This window comes from Acinonyx jubatus, chromosome A3 (genome assembly GCF_027475565.1).
Source record: "Acinonyx jubatus isolate Ajub_Pintada_27869175 chromosome A3, VMU_Ajub_asm_v1.0, whole genome shotgun sequence".
Lineage (NCBI taxonomy): Eukaryota > Metazoa > Chordata > Mammalia > Carnivora > Felidae > Acinonyx > Acinonyx jubatus.
This window is the reverse complement of record NC_069388.1, coordinates 37,756,957-37,777,435: the sequence shown is the minus strand read 5'-3', so window position 1 is coordinate 37,777,435 and position 20,479 is coordinate 37,756,957. Positions and strand designations below refer to the sequence as shown.

Here is a 20,479-nt window from a genome sequence, read left to right as displayed (position 1 = left end):
GTCTAGAAGCTTTGTACTTTCAGGAGGAAGACCGGCTCTTTTAAAATTATTATTATTATTTAAAGAATCATTTACTACCATTTACTCATTTTTTAAAAATGTTTGTTTCTTTCTTTATTTAGAGAGCACCAGAGAGCATGAGTGGGGGAGAGGTAGAAAGAGAGGGAGCAAAAATCCCAAACAGGTTTGGCATTGTCAGCACAAAGCCTAATGCGGCGCTTGACCCCAAGAACCACAAGATCTTGACCTGAGCTGAAATCAAGAGTCGGATGCTTAGCCAACTGAGCCACCTAGGTGCCCCTACCATTTACTCTTGTTATCAAAAATGGTTCAATTCTTTTTGCAAAATGAAAACAAAATGACACATACTGGACATGTACATCACATTTTTCTTCCTGTGACTCTAGCTTACCCCCACCCCACTAAAAGAAACAAAAATTAAAAGCCCAACAACAACAAAACAACTCTATATGACCACATTTACAGAAAATGACACCAGGATACACTTTTTACAAAAACAGAAGGAGGTGTCATCTGCTCTGTGTCCAAAGATTTCTTCTCCATGTCTTGTACCAAGTGAGTAACAATCATTGAACAAGCTGTGTGCCAAATCAAAGCGTAACTTCTGCATATGTCAGATCTCATGAGAGACGGTGAATGTAGGAATTTTTCCAGCAGTATGAAAAACTTCAGAAAAAAGAACAGGAAAGGTGTTAATGTGGGTGTGCTCCTCAAAATCCAAGTGTTCCTAACATGCCATGGCCAATGCTGCCCTTGCTACTCAAACTGCAAAGCCTGCTTAGATTATATACATGATGCTCAAACTCCTATATGACCAATGGCGAGAAGAAGCTAGAGGCATTTGCTGTGCCAGAAAAGACCTTGCAGCACACCAAACTCACTTTGGGCATTAATGTGACTAACATTGCTGTGCCCAAAGCTAGTACCAGCACCATGTAATTAATGTGACACGGTCCCCAGTACCATTTTTAGTTGCCAATACATGATGATGAGAGTTTGGACGAAGCTGTAGACATGAGATTTAACTGTTCAGAGGTCTTTAAATTTATCTCTGGTAGGGAAATAGCTACAGTTTTACTGCAGCTATGTTTTGTTGGTTTAACTTGCCAGCACTGCTGAATATAGACCACTTGTATCAAGTGTTTTCATTGCTGAGTTACATGTACTAGTGTTACGGAAATAGTTTTCAGATAATGGAGGAGTAACTCTACAACTCCGTGTCCTTAGTTTGAAGACTGGCTGTCTTTTAAACTTGATTTTATACTATTTTTCCTTTGGCTATGGCATTCTTGGTCATGCAACCAATAATCCCATCTCCTGGTCTATGTATAATTCTAATAGTTATACCTTGTAAGAGCAGTTACATATGGGTGAATAAAAGTCTGTTTCTCTGCTGTTTGATGGCAGCCACTAGCCACAGGTGGCTACTTAAATCTAAATTTAATACAATTAAAATTAAATGAAAATTCAAATTCACTTCTTTAATCACAAGAATCACATTTCACATGCTCAATAGCCACATGTGGCTAGTGGTTCCGTATTGGCTAGTGAAGACCTGGAACATTCCCATCATCACAGAATGTTCTATTGGGCAGTGCTGGTCTATTTAGTAAAGACTAAGGAAGCAGGGTTATGTAATTGACCAGATTACATTAGATATGCTAATTGACACTTTCTGATTGAAATAATGAAAATGATGGATGGAATTTTTCTTCTTTTAAAATTTTTTTAATGTTTATTTTATTTTTGAAAGAGAGAGAGAGAGGAAGCAGGGAAGGGGCAGAGATAGAGGGAGACACAGAATCTGAAGCTGGCTCCAGGTTCCGGGCTGTCAGAATGGAGCCCGATGCAGGGCTCAAATTCACAAACTGTGAGATCATGATCTAAGCTGAAGTAGGATGCTGAAATGACTGAGCCACCCAGGTGCCCCAAGAATTTTTCTTTTTTAAATTTAAGTGCCTTACTGAGCTGGTGTTTAAAAAAAGGCATTTGCAGTTTTCAAACTGAAGTGAAAGCAGAAACGGTATGAGTTAGATTAAATGCCACAGCAGGAACTTCTCCAGGAGTTTCTAAGAAACTTGAGAAACTGAGTTTCTGATTTGGCTTTATGGAACAGAGGGCACAGGAGGCCGATCTTCGGGCCCACCCAAAGTAGAAGTCTATTGGGACATCTCACAAAGCTGGGATTCTGATGGGCTATTCCTTTGGAGCGAAGGTGAACTAAAAAGAAATTTCACCCTGAAGGAAGGAACATAGATAAAACTTGTTTTTTTTGTTTTTTGTTTTTACCTTGGTATAGGGTAGAAAAGAAATCTCTAAAAATATGTGAGCCAAGGTTTTAGTCCATATTCACACTCCCTTTGTGATCTGGAAAATTTCAATCAGATAAGTTAATTGAAGTGACCCCATTCTAATAATACTCTTAGGCACCTGGTGATGAAAATGCATATCCTTTCTGTAAAACCTCAAATTCAAACTCACATTAAATAACTCCCACACAAAAATTAGATGAAAATGACCAGCTCATGGTCAAAACATCACAATGCACAAGAAAGTGAAGTTCACATTCATTTGCGATAATAGAAATACAAATTAAAACCAAAATGAGACAAAGTTGCACACTACCAGCTTGATAAGATTTAAAACTTGATGATAGTAAGTGATCACAAAGATGTAGAAGGATCAGGACTTTCATCCACTGTTGGTTTGGATGTAACGGTACCGCTTTGGAAACCAGTTTAGTATCAAATATGGTATTGAACCTATGCACTTCTGTAATATAATAATCCACTTCAAGAGAAAATTGTGCACATGTGTAACAGAATAGGTATGTAAGAATGTTCATAGCTCCATGATTCATGATAGCCAAACATCAAAGACCACCTAACTTACATGATAGCAGACTGAATCAATAAATTCCAATATAGTCATGCAATGAAATGAAATTCAGCAGTGAAAATGACTAAATGAAGCTACACGCCTCAGTGTGGATGAACTTTGAAACCAATGTTGAATGCAAGAAGCAATCTTAGAACAAAATTTATCACGTAATTTTATTTATGTAAGTTCAAAACCAAACAGAACAAAATTATAACCATACATAACTTAAACATAAAGGATATGTGCTATTTGTACATTAGAGATACAAACATAGATGGGGGAAAAAAAAGCTGAAAGAAAAGAATGGTTAACACACCATTCAGAGGTGAGAGAGGAATATCATATGGAAGAGCTACTCAGAGGATCTTCTAAAAGACTATGTCTTCAGTGTCTTAAACTGGGTGATGGAAACATAGCTATGCCTTAAAGTACATATGTATTGCATATCTTGCCTATTTGGTCTATTAAATAACAGCGAACGTTGTGAATGAAGTACAATACAAAGGATCATCTGAGTAGTAAGAGGCAGTGCTGGAATTGTCATCCATATCCGCCAGGTGAATTGGCTGCTCCTGTCACATACATTCCTCAGCACATATTCAAAGCAGTGATTTTCCTTCTTCACCTCTTTCTCTGCCATCAACATTTCTTAACATATTTTCTTTCTTTTTTTATAATTATTTTTACAATTTTTTTTAATGTTTACTTAGTTTTGAGAGAGACAGAGTGCTAGTCGGGGAGGGGCAGACAGAGGGGGAGACACAGAATCCGAAGCAGGCTCCAGGCTCTGAGCTGTCAGCACAGAGCCCAGTGGGGCCTTCAGACTCACGAACCAGTGAGATCATGACCTGAGCTGAAGTCAGTGCTTAACTGACTGAGCAACCCAGGTGCCCCAACATTTCTTAACATATTTTCTATCTTCCAGAAATCTGTACACATCTCTTGTCCTGTAACTACAGTCTCACTCCCTATTCTCTTCAGTGTTTTAAGATAATACAATCACACACGTACATACAAACTGACCCAATTAAATAGAAATAATTCAGGCCACAGAAGAGAACTTAAAGAAACATACCAATTTAAGAAGATATTGTATCCATAAATCAAGAACGTAATGCTATGAAAAGGAACAAAGTGTAGTAAATGATCCTTTTAAATAAAAAAAGGAGAAAATAAAAAATTCTCAAAATGTAGAACATGAAAAGGATATGGAATGTTTTAGAGAAATCGAAACAGAGATCTATCCAAGAGGTCTAACAGCCAGCAAGTAGTAGTGCCCCAAAGATAGAACAAAGCAGATAAAGGAGTCTAAATTATCTGAAGAGCAATGAGTATTTTTCAGAGCTGAAGGGGAATAGAGTTATTTGAATAGAAAAGCCCCTCATCCACATTCTGATTATGAAATGTCAGAACACTAAGGATAAAGAGAACAAAAGGAACTTTTGACTACAGAATTATTGAAAATATCAGATACCAGAAAAATAATGGAAAATAATCTGCCTTCAGATTTCTCCATCCACTCATCCTTCCATCCATGTGTCCATCCATACATGTCAACTCATCTTTCCTGAATTTTCTTTTATGATATCTACATTTCCTAAGCTATTTCCTTACAGTAGTTATCATGTACACTTTAAGGAGATCAGTGATGTGTTTTCTTTTAAATATGAACAATATTATTAACTCTTCTAGTGTGGCATTTGCTTTTATGTCTTATAGTAGGAGCTGTTTTACCCCAAATTCCTTGCAATTTGTTTTAGCCAAAATGAATACTTACAATACATGTGATTCTGAAACTTACTTTTTTCATTTAACATCTAAATAATACACAGTGTCAATACAGATCTAATTAACTCCACCTCTTAGCTATCTAATATTTCCTTATAGACATTTACCACAATTTATTCAACTGCTTGCTCATTAAGAGTCATTCCACTTATTCCCAGTAACCCTGTGTTAGTATCTGAGAGTATCAGAATCCAAGAGAATTGACAAGTATCCAGAGTGGGTGGGGAGCTGGTGAGATCCAAATTATCATACTGTACTTCAAGAGTTTGTACTGTGTGTGTCACCCTCTATCTGTATAGAATTCTGGCATCTCTACACAGAACTATCATCTGCTTATCACTGGAAAATATATCTCCGGGTGACAGCTTAGCTTTTCTTCTAGGGAAAAGGTACATGATGTATACATGATGCGAGGCTGTATTTTTCTTCTCAAATGGGATTTCAGTTACTCTTAAGTCACTTCTGCTTCCCAAGCAAGTCACAAGAATGACAAATTCTACAGATTTCTATCTTGCTTTAGAATAGGAAACATAATTTCTGACTCCCCAAACTGGTAACCTTAAGTATATACCTCTTAGAGCTTATCTGGGTGAGAGATGGTGAATAGTAATTAATTTTGTTTCCTAAGCTAATTACAGAAAGTTATATGCTGCTTTTTTTTACATGAGCTCTACCTCCCAAACAGATAGAAGGACACGCTTCAGCAAGCACTATATTACCTCTCAGTGTGAGAAATAAATGTAGCCAAATTGGTTTTATTTCCAAAGCAAATTTTGTGAACCATGAACTTAACTGAAAAAAAAAATTCTTTAAAGAGTTTACCGTGAATTCTTTTAAATGTATAAATATGTAAAAATGTATACATATTTGAGCATAATACTGGCTTTTTCTGCATCAGGACCTTAGTCCTTTTCATTATAGATTTTTTGAACACATCACTGCTTTATCTTTTTCTATTGACTTTTCAGAATTTTTGGCCATAATTTAGTCTTTGAGATACAGGTTAAAGTATTAAAGTATTAACCGTCTAATATTCATTATCTCTTACAAAAGTCATTAATTTTTTAATCTAAGCTTATTATTTTATCTTTATGATAGGTTTTTATTGGCATTATTGCTCACCCTTAGACCCTTTGCAACCATTATTTCCGCTATTTTATTTTGATTGATTTCTCAGGTAATGTATTGGTTTTTGACAATTGTGTGAGATGTGTAACCACCACCAAAAATAATATGAAGAACATCTGCACCCCTCAGAAAGTTCACCCACGCACTTTTCCAGTCCATTTCCCATGTCTCCCTTTATTTCCTTCCCCTCAAACCCACTACTTGATTTCTATTTCCACATATTAGCTTTCCCTGAATTTGGATTTCAAATAAATGTGATCACCATGGCACATACTCTTAGCTAGCCTCCTTAACATTATATTTTGGAGATTCAACCATGCTATTGTGTCTATCAGTAGCTTATTTTTAATTGTAAAATAATATTCCATTATGTATATACTACAAATTGTATATCTAGTTCTTTGCCAGTGGGCATTTGGATTGTTTCAAGCTTTTCAATATATTGAAGAAGGCTTCTGGCAATATTCTTATATAAGCCTTTTTATGGACATATGTTGTCATTTCTCTTGGGTAAGTACCTGGGAGTGAAATTACTGGGTCATAAGGTAAACTTTATAAGAAATTGCCAAACAACTTTCAAAAATGAATGTTCTACTTTATACTCCAATGAATAATATGCAAAGGTTCCATTTGCTTCACATCTTTGCAAGTATTTACTCTTCCAGTGTATCCCATGATGACTGGTTATTCTACCTTTCATTTTGATTTTTTCAGTTTCTCCCGCTCTAATTGATCCTAAACAGTACTCCAAGGTTCACTGTCCTCAGGCTCAATTCTAGTGAAATAATACTCAACTCAAGTTCTTTTAATGACAAAAACATGGAATGTTAGGCTAGTCTGACACGGAAGGTTCTCTGTGATCTGACCCTTACTTAAATTTTTAATTTTATCTCCTAATCTCTAATACACAAATTCCACACACCTCACATTCCAGCCAAACTAGCTGTAGCTGGCAGTTCCCCAAACCTGCTAGGTGATTTCTCCCTCTGATTTTCTTCACACTGTTCCCCACCCTCAAACCCTTCCCTGACATTCCTCATCCCCCACGCCTGCCCATTCCCCAGCACTCAGCTCACACTGTAACCTTTTATGACATCCACTCCCCCAACCATGAAATTGAACTTGAGAACACTTTTAGAATTTGATTTTTTTTTGCCTTTGTTTTAGGATGTTTCACTTTCACCTTTTATTATAGTTCATTTACTATATATCTTTGGGTTCCTTCCTAGTTGCAAGCTAGTTTGAAGCCAAGGATACATATCCTATTTCTTCTCTGTTTGCCATGGCCCTGAATCACTCTTCATGGAAAGACTGACTAAGCTGAATGAGCTCTAAGTGGAAATATGAGTGCTGTTTATGATCAGTGGTGGCCACTCCTTTTTAACTGAATTTTGTCTTGTCTGCTTATTTAAAACTAGTTATTTAGAGAGGCTATCAGACCTACTTACCAGATGCTGTTTGTATAAAAAGCGGCAGAAGTGACAAAAATGTGGGCTTTGGAGTCAGACAGACCCGTGTTTCTGCCTATCAACTGTGAGACTTTGACAAGTCACCAAATACTTTTGGAGTTTAAATTTTCTTTTTCTTTCTTTCTTTCTTTCTTTCTTCCTTTCTTTCTTTCTTTTCTTTTCTTTTCTCTTTTCTTTTCTTTTTTCTTTGGTGAGAATGATTGTACTTCATTGTCTTGTTGTGACAATTAGATAAAGTAAGTTCTCCAAGCATGTTAGAGTTTTCTTCTTTTCTTTAATACAGAATGTTGATCCACAGATAAAACTTTAAAATTCTCCTTAATGATTGTTCTTTATGTAAAATTTAAAAGAGTTAGGAGGACATTCATTATGGCCCCATATTGGCAACAATGAACCAAACCTAAGGATCATGTAAGTTACATACCCACTTTCTAAAAAACCACTGGGACTGAGGTAACTGGGTGGCTCAATCGGTTAACTGTCAGATTCTTGATTTCAAGTCTCACAAAGGGTTCCGTGCTGACAGTGTGAAATCTGCTTGGAATTCTCTCTCTCCCTATCTCTCCATCCCTACTCACCGCCCCCCCCCCACTCTCTCTCTCAAAATAATTAAATAAACTTAAAAAAAGTTAAAAACAAAACAAAACAAAAAACACTGGACCAGGCCCTGCCTCAGTTGAGCAAGAGGAGACATAATCCCTACTATCCAAGAGAGTCAGCCAATGCTCCTTCCCATCCTATTAAAGAATTGAGAAAAAAAAAAAAAAAAAGAATTGAGAAAAGTGTGGATTCATAAGAAGTGTGGGCATCAGCCTGGTGTAGCAAGTGTTCATGATAAAGATGCTTTCTCATGTCTAAAGACAAGTGATGGGATTTCTAAGAGAATCACACATAAAGACCAGGGATGCCTGCAAAAGGGAATGCTGGATCTCTTTCCCAGATAGGCAACTCCCAAGGCAAGTATACTTGCAATCTGCCCCATAGCCTAACTGAAGAGGGAGAGGGAAGACAAAGGGGCAGGATAGACAGCAAGGACGAATGGTGGAGATGCTCACACTTTCATAGTTAGGATGCAGAGTTTCCTATGGCATTACAGAAAAAAAAAAGCCAGTTTTGCATCATCTAGTCAATTATCTACTAAAGACAGTTGCTCAAAGGCAAAGGCTCCTTACTGCAAGGTGTGTCGTTTTCCACCAGGAAAGGATGATAAGGGAATGTGGATGTGAGCCACTACATGAGCAAATTGTGTCGTAGGAAGAACCCCAGTTAGGCCTTCCAAAGATTTTGTGCATGCAAACTGTGAGTCAGTGTCAGAATCTCTTTCACTTGGGGGCATGTTGGTGGCCAGTTTGGGGCAGCTCAGAGTCAGCAACAACCACAGAGAAACAACAAACATATCCAGTAAAAAGGCATTTACCATTCCCCCTGATCTCTTCTTCCTCACCCAACATCCGAGCAGCAGGAGACTAGAAAAAAGAGAACCATGAGGGATTCCAGAGATGGACTGTGTCTTCCTATTCACCAAGTTCAAGATGCCAGAGCAGCAGGAAAGAGCAGACCACAGTCTCATCCATTCTGAAGATTCAACCTTTAGAGAGGGGGTAAAATGGGATTTAAATAGGCATTTAGATAAAAATATTAAAATGAATAGAATCTTGGTAATTGAAGGTAACTAGAAAAATCATGGAATCTGCCCAAGAGATACCTAAGGGACTAGACGGGGAGCTGCAGCAGAGCTCCAAAGGAGAGGCACAGTGTGGAATCAGAAAAAATTTTCTTGTTTTTGTTCCACTCTGTTGAGATTTAATGAACTGGCCAACAGTGCATTCAAAATAATAAAATTTTCACAAATTACCCTTGTAAGTAGTCAGCAAGTTACACAAAATTTAAGAGGACATTTAGAAAAAAAAAAGTTTTCATTATGATAAGTTACCTGAATAGGACACATTTAAAATATTGATGTACTGAGGATAAATTTTACTGAGAAGAGATTTCATATGGACTTTTAGCAGGTTTTGTTTTTCTTTTAATCAGTTTTCTTCTCTTCTCTTCTTTTTCTTCTCTTCTCTTCTCTTCTCTTCTCTTCTCTTCTCTTCTCTTCTCTTCTCTTTTATTTATTTTGTGAAGCAGATTCTGCTAGTTGCCTCCCAACAGCCTTGATAATGGAGTCCATTTTGTTCAAGTCTGAGCAGTGTCACGCCCCCTGGGATGGATCTAACCAATCTAAACCAACCATAAGGTCTCTATTCCCTTTGCTGGTGATTGTTTCAGGAACAGGCTGGCCAGTAAGTTGTGCCTACAACTGCTGGAAGATGTCCAGAAGAGGTTTATTTCAGGCCTCCCAAAAATCCACAAGAAAAGACACCTTCTCCCTTCCTTCCTTCTCTGTTGTGTGGCAAGGAGGTGGTTCTTAGAGCTACCACACGCATCTCATGTTCACAAGGAAAGGTTCTACTGACACTCTGCAGAGGGCAGGCTGCAAGTGGGAAAACATTTTCATCCACAAAGGCACTGAGCTGCAGAGCCAGACTGTGAGTAGCCTTCATGCAGCTGGCTTGGAGACAGGTGGCCTCCCCTTTGTGGATCCAGGACATGGATGTCCTGCCTCTTGCGCAGGAAGCTCCAGCAGACACACTGGGCAAGGGGCCAGTGTCCTCCTGGGCCTGGGGGCCACGGTGGGAAAGAAAGACAGCTCCTCAGAGACTGGACACTGCTCTTAGCAGAGGCCCTTCTGAAGTTGCCAGAGCTCAAGGCAATCAGTTGTGATTTGCTAGTGCCCACAAGCCAAAGATTTTTGGTCCGCCCAGAATGAAGAAGGCCATGGTCTCATCCAGGAAGAGCATCCGGGGCACATGGCCACTGTGGTTTCTGTATCTAAATCTGAGGGTCTTGAGGGCCTCAAAATTTCTTCTGGTTAGAAAAAGGAAGTTCGATGGGCCAGGAAAGTACTGGCATGACTAAGCTTGGGCTGACATCTTGTGGTTGGGTGTGAAATAGGCGCTTCAGGAAGAAATTCCCACAGACTGGGAAAGAGTGGGAAGATAGGGGCCCTGAGAATAGCAAATATTAAGAAGCAATTAGCTGGGGGCTCATGGGTGGCTTAGTTGATCAAGCCTCCAACTCTTGATTTCAGCTCAGGCCATGATTTCACGGTTCATGGGATCAAGCCCCACATCGGGTTCCACACCCACAGTGCTGAGGCTGCTTGGGATTCTCTCTTTCTCTGTCCCTCCTCTGCTCACACACTCTCTCTTTCTCTCTCTCTTTCTCTCTCAAAATAAATAAACATTAAAAATAAAAAAAAACCAATTAACTAAAAAACAAAAAATTGCCAAATGTTTTCTGATTTTATGATGATATTCTTTAACTGAATTTTAAAATGTATCTATGAAAATGTAATATGCAGTATTATATATATATATATTTGCTAATCTATATGGAAAATTATATATATATTTGCTAATCTATATATATTTGCTAATATATATATATATATCTGCTAATCTATATGGCAAATTAAATATATATAATTTGCCATATAAATGGCACAGGTAGAAGTTATCCAAGAAAAGGTTAGTTCTGCATCCAGTTAATTTCTAGTACATGGGAGATCCTCTTTCCTTTACTTTTTGGTGGTCCATAATCTGAGCAGCCCGTAGATGCTGGTAGGTATTCCTGAGAACACTGAAGAATGTTAGGATGTTCCACAGACCCACCTATGCCCTGGTCACTTTATGTTCTAGGCTCAGGCTCAAGCTCAGGCTAAGTCCCTTCCCTCTGTCTCCTCCTGCACGTCTCTGACATCTTTTCCACATTGTAGTTATTCCCTCTGGTCTGTTTTGCCAAAGAATGTGGACAAAGAGTCTCCCTCCTATCATAACTAATAAAAGGGCTGCAGATTAAACAGACTTTCCTGACACTTGAGATAACATAAGGGAACTGCAGTACACAAAAGGAAAACTTGAAAATAATACTCCAGCTTTTATTTTCCTGGAATTCACTACCTGCTTTTCCCCTGTGATTTCTCTACTGGCCGTAGCTCCTAGCTTAATGCCATGTAACCAAGTCCTGCCTTTTGCTTCCAAAAGTATCCAAAGGGTTTTTAATGTCATCTGAGTGAAAGACCCTGAGTCCTGCCTCTGGTTCCGGAGGATGCAAAGGCTCAATTCACATCATATTAATTTCTGCAGTGGTACATCCAGGTCATGAGGGTACCAGATGCTTTCTTGTTGAGGGCAGAGGAAAAGGGGTGATTGATTCAATTCAATTCAACCCCCATTTCAGGTTTGGTATCTGGGAGGTGGCATGGGGGGTAGTTCTGGGATACTGGTCATGTTCTATTTCTTAATCTGTGTGCTGACTCCATGTTCATGTTTATTTTGTGAAAATCCATGCAGCTGTACTTACTACATTTGCACATTTCATTATATATGTTATTCTTCACCAAAGAAACTTTGCTTGAAAATTCTAATACCTCTGCACATTCGCCAGGACATAAATATACAATGCAGGAGGTGGCACTTGTGAAAAGCATAAAAATCAGTTTTAGAGAAATAAAGATGCCAACTTTCCCCATACATTTGAGTGCAGTGTAAGTGTAAGTAAATGTGTAAATCTGCTTTATGTGCTTTTGCTAAAGAAAGTGGGTCAAAAATCTACAAACATGGTAGACTTCTCAAAGACAATGGCAAGTGCCGCCATTAGGAAACACTCAGGCTAGTTCTATACTTAATACTCTCCAGAGTAGGAAGTTAATGTGGAACCAATTTCAGGGGACAGAAATTAAAGAAGAGATCTAGTTGTCATTATATCTGCATACTATCGTTATAGCTGTGTTAATAATTATTGTTATGTTGATGTATTATCGGAAATACCACATACTTTTTAATATTCTTAAAAGTCATAAAGAACTTTAACTAGTATCTTCTCCAAATTGGCGGTAGCCTCATAATACAGCCATGTATAGTGAGAAGGAGAAAAAAGAAAGGAGAACGTGGGTCAAATTCATACCTTTCAGCAGTTGCAACATGTCAGGTGAACCACATTATCTCTCAAGCTGCTTCCTCACCATCTGACCCGCCCACCCACCCCAGAGCCTGGCAGTGAGAATAAAGAAAATGCTGCACACTGAAGTCCTCTGTAAACTTCCTTCACAGGGTAAATCTTGATGATTGCAGATCTGTCTTGAGAATGAAAGACCAAATGAGTCCATGTTCTGTAACCCTAATGGCAGCTTCAGATTTCCAGCACTTTGGTGCCTTGCTAGATGGTCTCAAGGAAGCAGTGTTGGCAAAATTTGATTGCTGCACCCCTATGTCCGTAGGAGCATTATTTATAATAGCAAGACATGGGAACAACCTAGGTGTTCATCGATGGATGAATGGATAGAGACATTGTGGTATATATATACAGTGGAATTTTATTCAGCCAGAAACCACAAGGAGATCCTACCATTTGTGACAACAGAGAAAGACAAATACTGTATGATCTCATTTATATGTGGAATCTTGAAAAAAATCATAGGAAAAGAGATCAGACTTGTGGTTACCAGAGACAGAGGAGGGTGGGAGGAAGGGAATTGGAGAAAGGTTGTCAAAAGGTACAAAGTCCAGTTATAAGATCAATTAAGTACTAGCTATGCAGCACATACGATGACTGTAGCTAACACTGATATATAGGAGCTATATGTAGTTGAGAGAGTAAATCTTGAGAGTTCTCATCACAAGAAGAAAATTTGACTTCCTTCCCCACTTTAAAAGAAGTATCAGATGCCTCCTCCAAAAGCCTTCATAGGATGAACATACTTATTCTTGGATAACAGCATATCTTGCAAGATCTTTTCTCCTCTTTTTACTGTTGCTATATGAGAAGATGGATGTTAGCTGAACTTATTGAGGTAATCATTTCACAATATGTAAATTAAACCATTATGCTCTATGCCTTAAACTTATACAGTGATGTATGTAAATTATTTCTCAATAAAATGGGGAAAATGTAAAAATTCAACTAGCCTTTGATTAATGGTGCTTAATAATCTGCCACATGAAGTGATGTGTGTGTGTATATATATATATATATATATATATATATATATAGCTTGTGCTGCCTGGAAGTTAATTGTTCTGTGGGGTATGATACAAAGTGGGAGTAGGATAATTCTATTTTTACATTCAGCTCTGCACCACTGCAGCTGACGTGTCAGTACCCACCCCACCCCCCCACACTTCTTTCTCTGCCACTGCTTCGGTGCACATACGTGACCTCTAACTACCAGTTCCTGTGACATTGTGCTAGGGGGTGTTCTCTGGTGAGTGAGGCTGACTCACTTTTCGTGTGTCTCTATACTTTTCTACACATATATTCATTCCCAAAAATATCCAGTATTGTCCAGACTTACAATCTACATGCCACTGGTATCACAATTTAGGTGTTTTTTGTTTTATTTTGTTTTTCTTGTTGTTATTTTTTTCCAAATCATTTTACTTCAATCAGTGTTATATTTTTGAGTTGCATCCATATGGATACATGTAGCTGTATAATATTCCATTGTATGCATATAGTATATGTTTATCAATTCTATTTTTTTATTATATTGGTTATTTCCAACTTTGTTTTTTTGTTTTGTTTTGTTTTTTGTTGTTACAAACAATATTTTTGTGAACCTCATACACGTGTCTCCTTGTGGATGTGTGCAAGAGTTTCTTTAGAGTGGTATCTAATCATAACAACATTGATAGTAAGACCTGAGGGGGCGCCTGGGCAGCTCAGTAGGTTAAGTGTCCAACTTCAGCTCAGGTCATGATCTCGCGGTTCACGGGTTGGAGCCCCAAGTCCGGTTCTGTGCTAACAGCTCAGAGCCTGGAGCCTCCTTTGGATTCTGTATCTCCCTCTCTCTCTCTCTGCTCCTCCCCCCACCTCTCTCTCAAATATAAATAAACATTAAAAAGAACAAAAGTAAAAACCTGCAACTTATTGAGAGCTAAAAATATAACTTCTAAACATTTCAGATGTATTAAATCTTTCCATTCTCACTTCAGATAATATTTAGATAATATATTCAGATAATTATTATCCTCATTGTATGCATGCAGAAAATGTAAGTGGGCAGTTGATGGGTCATGTGCTAAATTTTCGATTTTACCAGATATAGCAAATTATCCTTCAAAATTTTATAACAATTTCCATTTCCATTAGAGGTATATGTAAGTTTTTATTGGTCTATATTGTTGCAGCACTTAAAAACATCAGACTTTCAAAAATCTTGATAGAGTTAAAAATGTATATTTATGTGTTATTTGTGTCAATGGCTCAGATGAGAAAGAGAGAGATCAAAGTAAATCCTGTCTTAAGAGTATGGATGGTAAGGAGACCACAGAAGTTAGGAGTTTGAGAACTCAGTAAAATGCCCCAAGGAGAGTCAAACACTACTGATTGCTAGCACATGCATCTCCAAAAGGTGGAGCATACACTAGTATTGGCATTGTTTTCCCAACACTCACAGGTGTACAAAGGGGAAAGTCTCAACTGAAAATCAGAGTATAGAAAATCTCATCTCTAACTTTCAATTCTCTCCTGGCTTGAATATTATAACTTTACAGTGAGTGATGTATCCTGAACACCCCACACTCTTTCTTACTTGTGAATGTTTCAAATAGCACCAAAAAAAATCAGTACCTTTGTTTAAAAAACCTAAAATATTCACTTCTCCCCAGAATTGGTTAATTTTTTTATATCTCCTGCAAAAGGAAAGGATGTTTATTATGTATGTTTGATTGATGGAGAGATAAACTCAAATTATGAACATAAGGAGATTAAGGATCTTTAAAATTATGGTCAAAAGCAGATAAAAATAAAACTTTTTGGCTCATGGAGGTTGTGGGAAATGCCATTTTCCATGAACACACTTACCTTTACACTTTAAGTGCACAGAGACCTAAAATCCCACCAAATGGAAAATTCCCACCATTGGGAAGTGGGCTTCTTACCACATGGGCCGCTGATTCCCTCCTCATCAAAGGGACCCTCTGTATTTAGCAGATTTCAGAAACTCTAGTATTTTGGTGAGGGGGGCTATGCAAACATACTTGACTGAGTAAAAGTGTAAGATACGTTTTGCAAAGAAATAAAAGTTCAGGCCATAAAAAGTTAGGATATGCTCACAGCAGCAAAAACAAAAACAAAAACAAAAACAAAACAAAACAAAACAAAAAACCTACATTTTAGACACATAGTCTATGTTTGTGTGGCAAACGCCTTTCCCCACAGAAACTTAGAAGTACTATCACCTCCAAAAAACGGTAGTCCCTCCTCCTCAAAGGGAGCATTTCAGAACTCTAAAACTTCTGATTCTCTATTGATTTGTACAGAACAAGCTTTATGAGGCCACGAACCACCCCTCTGATTAGGCATTTCCGGAGAGAATACTAAAGTAACAATACAAGTTTCCTTCTTTTTCTTCTCAGTCCCACCCATCTTTAAAAGGTCTCTACATTCTTCAAAAACCAACCTGGATTATTTAGTAGAAAACATGTGAAAAATAAATATCTCTTCCTAGCATTCCAGTTAGAAAGAGAGAAAAGAGTATAATAGAATATATATTCTATTCTATATATATATATATTCTATATATTCTATATATATTCTATATATATATACATAGATATAGAATATCTATATCTATCTATATATATAGACATATATAGATATATATATCTATATATATCTATATATATAGAATATCTATCTATATATCTATATATATAGAATATCTATATATATCTATATAGATAGATATTCTATATATATCTATATATATAGAATATCTATCTATATATCTATATATATAGAATATCTATATATATCTATATAGATAGATATTCTATATATATCTATATATATAGAATATCTATATATATATCTATATATATAGAATATCTATATATATCGATATATATAGAATATATATATACTATATATTCTATATATATTCTAATATATATATATATTAGAATTATATATAAAACAGTCTTAAACACCAAGAATTATATGTATATATAATATATATATATATAATAGAAAGGGTATAATGTCACTATTATCCACCAAATTCCCTCCCTCAGGGATGGAATGTCTTCTCTTCCTCTTGCTTAGAACTAAAATAAATATATATGTCATGGTGGAATCTTGGTTATGAGGGATTGGTTTCTAAGTGATTTAGTGATAATAAGCCAGTCCTTATTCTTCTATGAAATTACTTGAAGGTAGATGGAGTCTGCAATGATATTTTTTAAAAAAAGATTCTTGTTTTAAAAAACACTACCCTTTGTGTTTTGATTTAGACACAGTGTGTCTATTCTCCATTAGATCTATTCCTGAGCTGTCCTAAGGTATCTGAGATCTCAAACTATATACAACACATGATTCCCCAAGAGCCCATCCCACTAAAGAACATTCTAATTAGCAAGCTTTCTGATAATGAAGTACTCAGAAGCCAATGTTTCTGCAAGTATTACTAGTGGACACTCATAGGATTAATAATGGCAAGACAGTTTACCTGATGCAACTTATAACACCTGAGTGTAAATAAAAGTGCAGTGAAGCTAGTCATTTTGATTTATTTTGATTTATTTTGATTTTTTATTGTGTCCCTCCCCACCCAACCCCCCCCCCCCACTGCCTAACCTCAACCCACAGCCATTGTGTACATTTTAAGCATAATTCATTGTCCATTGGTGATTGGTGTCTGGGCTCTTTATGCTATGGACACCCACCATCGAATGCCTGTGGCAATATTTTCTTTAACATTTAAAGTTCCAGAGGGCCAGGATTACATTGAAAGCACTCATCACAGCCACTCATTCATCTAACAGACATTTAGTGAGTGCCTACTATATGCCTAGGACTGTACTATACCATGACTTAACCCTTGTCAACTGAGTCTTTATTAAACTACATCAGTAAGAGATGATGCCTAGACCAGGACTGAAAGACAAAAGAGTAATAATGAATAGAGAAGAGTAATAATGCTCTGAAAGACCTTTGATGCTAAGAGCTTTGGGTCCTCTGTCTACCTGACCTACTTCATTCTGCCTTCTGTATTTGTAAATATTTTTCTCCAAAGCCTGGAGCCTTTGACAATAACCTATAATATGGAGAAAGATATTAAATAATATGAGGACACACTGTTAGCAATAAAGAGTGAGAAACAGTTCTCACTGATATCAGCTTCTTTTTTCACTCAACTAGTTAAGGGACTGGTTTAAAAAACAGTCTTAAACACCAAGACTTAATTGCTCAAGTCCATAAAAATCCAGAAGAGTTAACATGGAGCTTGGAGGAGAATTTCCAATGTGTGACAGGCTCTGCCAGCGCCGAGGCCTCATCACATAACCACAAGTGGGATTTCTGAAGTGGAAAGTTGCCTTTGGAAAAATTTCTGCAGTCGTGGTAAATATTTGCTTGTTTGCTTTCCTCCATTAGCTCAAATCCCCCTCAGTACGAATGGCAGGAGAAAGGAAGATTTTGGCAAACAAGAATGTGGGGATTGTAATGGATCATTCAGTTCAGGGGTCTGTGAACTTTCTGTATAGGCGCAGATAGTAATATCATTGGTTTTGTAGGTCATATGGTTTCTATGGCAACTACTAGCCTTGACCATTGTAGCTTGAAAACATTCATAGATGGTACACACACAAATGGGCATGGCTGTGTTTCAATAGAAGTTTATTTCATAAAAAAGCACAGGACCAGATCCTGCCTGCCAGCAGTGGTTCTGACTACTAATCTAGTTGGATCCTTCATTTTTTTAATAAAAAGGAGCACTAATGTGCCAGCAAGGCCCATGTTCTTGGCATGGTCTAGAGGGAGTTAAGACCCAAAGAGCAAGAAAAAAAATGGAGAATAGTAGCATTTACTAAAATTAAAACATTCTAAAAGTATACATTTTATATGAACTCATACAAAATGAAAGACAAAATAAACATGTAATGATTTCCTTTGGGCAAGCTTAGGAATAAAGGGAGTGGGAATTTGGAATAAATAAATAAAATGAGGAAAATAGACTTTGAGGGGTGAATGATTATGCTGTGCTTTGAACAGAGCTTCTGGTTGACACAAGCCCTGCATCTGAGGCCCCACTAAGAAAAGATACACTCAAAATAATACAAAAACAATACAAATTTTCATCTTGATTTGAACCCAAAGAAACACAGCCATATAAAAAGACTCCTTGAATGTAGAAGATCATGATTTACCATGAATATAATATGATATAGCCTCATGGTATTGAATAGCAAATATTGAAAGCACCATGCAGGATGCCATAGTATAATTTGTACAAGCTGTGGAAATGAACTAAACATCACTTCTAGAAGCTCCCCATCTTTTGAGAAAACCAATGCCTAAATGAGTATTATTGAAAGTGTGGTTTGTGGAACACTGGTGACCAGAAAATTTTTACTGCAGATGTGGGATGCTACATGTACAACAGTTGAGAACAAGTTTTTGTTTTTTTTTTTTAGTTTTTTTTTTTAATGTTATTTGTTTTTGAGAGAGAGAGAGAGAGACAGGTTGTGAGCAGGGGAGGGTCAGAGAGACAGAATCTGATGAAGGCTCCAGGCACTGAGCTGTCAGCACAGAGCCTGATGCAGGGCTTGAACTCATGAATCATGAGATCATGACCTGAGCTGAAGTTGGACACTTAACTGACTGAGCCTCCCAGGCACCTTGAGAACAAATGTTTCAAAACTTTCATAGCAATCTGTTCCACAGCATCTAGGTGGACTTGTCTTACTGCACCAGCTATAGATTAAGTCAGGTGTCATCGAACTCATGTGATGAGACACAATGGCAGGAGTCACATAATCATTGAACTCTGTAGGTCCCCATTCTGGAAAATTGTCCAGATTAAGGAGTTTGTGATGGATTGTAAATCGAGTACTATTTTTTTCACTGAGTCTTGTGATAAAAAAAATCCAGTTGAACTGAATAATGTGCTAAGAAAAATAGTAAATATAGAAATTTCATAAAGGCTAATAAGTCAAGATATTTTTCTTTTGAAGATAGTAATGTTGAAGCTGGTCGTAAGCAACTGTTAATGTATGTGGGGGCACGTGGTTACTGAGGGGAAAGTTTGGTGGAGAATGTTTGAACTGTGGAATGAACTCTGTTTCTGCAAGGCAAGCAGCCAGTTTGTTACTTTAAGGATGAAATGGGACAGTCTTGCTTATTTGTCTAATACTCTGGGCATTTTAATAATCTTAACACTGCCTTGCAATGGAAAAGTTCAACATGTCTTTCCATTGTGGATAAGACCAAAGGACAAAAGCCCAAATCAGAAACTTGGAAGAATAGGGTTTCTAAAGCAGATTAGTTCCATGATTTAACAGTAATTACAAGACAACTTCAACAACAAGAACCTTGTTAGTTCTTCTCCTATGTTTGTCTTTGGCTGCTACTGGTGCTGGCCCCTGGGGACACAGGAACATTGAGGCTCCTTCACCCACAACTTTGTTAGTATTAGACCCCTACTTCCTGTTCTCTACATCACTCCTGCTGTGATTCCCAGAACTCAGAGCTTCACCTCCCTTTGTCCAAGCCCCCCAGCTTTCTCCTCAAGACCAGACTGTTCACCTTGAGGCTCTGTTTCTCCCTGTATCTGCACATCTGGGATGTCAACACTTATTTATTTATTTATTTATTTATTTATTTAAATGTTTATTTATTTTGAGAGAGAGAAAAAAAACCTGTACATGTGCACACATGTGCACGAGGAGGGGAGGGGCAGAGAGAGAGGGAAAGAGAAAATTCCAAGCAGCACTGACAGCACAGAGCCCAATGTGGGGCTCTATCTCACAAACTGTGAGATCATGACCTGAGCCAAAATCAAGTGTCAGACACCTAATCAACTGAGCCACTCAGGTGTCCCTGGGCTGTCAGCTCTTGATCTGCCAACAGAATTGAAAGTGGAGTGGACTTAGCATGGGCAGCCAAGGAAGCTGAGTCTTGTTTTTGTCATCATGGAAATCCCAGCAGTGTGCACTGGAAGGTGCTTCAAAAGGATGGGGCCAAATGCTTCTGGGCAAAGTCAGAGCTGCTGGCCACCCCAAGTCTGCTCCAAGCCAGTGCCCTTCTTGGCTTCTCAGGGCCAGCTCACTCCTGTGTCTTGGGAGGGAGCCCCTACTATTGGCTCCTAA

The 20,479-nt window shown here is 37.7% G+C and overlaps 1 pseudogene; it reads left to right on the top strand.

Annotated features, from left to right (window-relative positions):
- The first annotated feature begins 831 nt into the window (after nucleotides 1-831).
- Nucleotides 832-20,479, top strand: part of LOC106981480 (60S ribosomal protein L31-like) — a 45,432-nt pseudogene continuing 25,784 nt past the window's right edge.